Here is a 755-nt window from a genome sequence, read left to right as displayed (position 1 = left end):
ACGTGTTCTGCTGAGCGTAAAATTTACTATGTTACGCACTTGTAAGACGGAGACAACACACGCGGGTATCACGTCCTCTTAATAAAATATAATCATTTATTTATTACATTGAGATTATATAAATATTGGGAAAACATTTTTAATTAGGTATGAATAAAGTATGTTTAATCTAGTAATTGTATCTATGTTTGTTGTAAAAAAAACGGTTGCAAACCCTCTCCAATCCATCCCACCACCAAGATAATTTCTCTGGATTTGTACCTGGCATGATGTATAAATATATAATTGATACAAAGAAATAAATAGTGGTCGATCACCAAATACTTAAAATGTTTAATGTAGCTCACTTGTTGGATTCCTGATATAGAGAATTATAATTTAAATAATAATAATTTAATTAATAATTTTAATAATTTAAAGTTAGGTACACCAGAAACCAAAATCGTAAGACCGATTATGCGTACAAATTCTCGTTTTTCCTTAATTTAAAAAAAAATTGGCTTTTATTTTTCAGGGCATTTTTGAAAACTACAGGTAGGTAAGTAGATTTATGGCCTTAACCCAACTTACATACGTTTTTTTTTACGCGGAGATTAACTTACCAAAATGTACCCAAATTTTTTTACGGACCCAATTTACTTAGCCTCGTTGGGGCCTCGTTTTTTTCAGGTACCTACCTTATATTTACGCACGAGTTACGTCCCGTATTTTTTAGAGGTCGGTATTATTACACTAAATGGGTTGAATATATTTTT

This window comes from Acyrthosiphon pisum, chromosome A2 (genome assembly GCF_005508785.2).
Source record: "Acyrthosiphon pisum isolate AL4f chromosome A2, pea_aphid_22Mar2018_4r6ur, whole genome shotgun sequence".
In the NCBI taxonomy this organism is placed as follows: domain Eukaryota; kingdom Metazoa; phylum Arthropoda; class Insecta; order Hemiptera; family Aphididae; genus Acyrthosiphon; species Acyrthosiphon pisum.
This window is presented reverse-complemented; position numbering follows the sequence as displayed.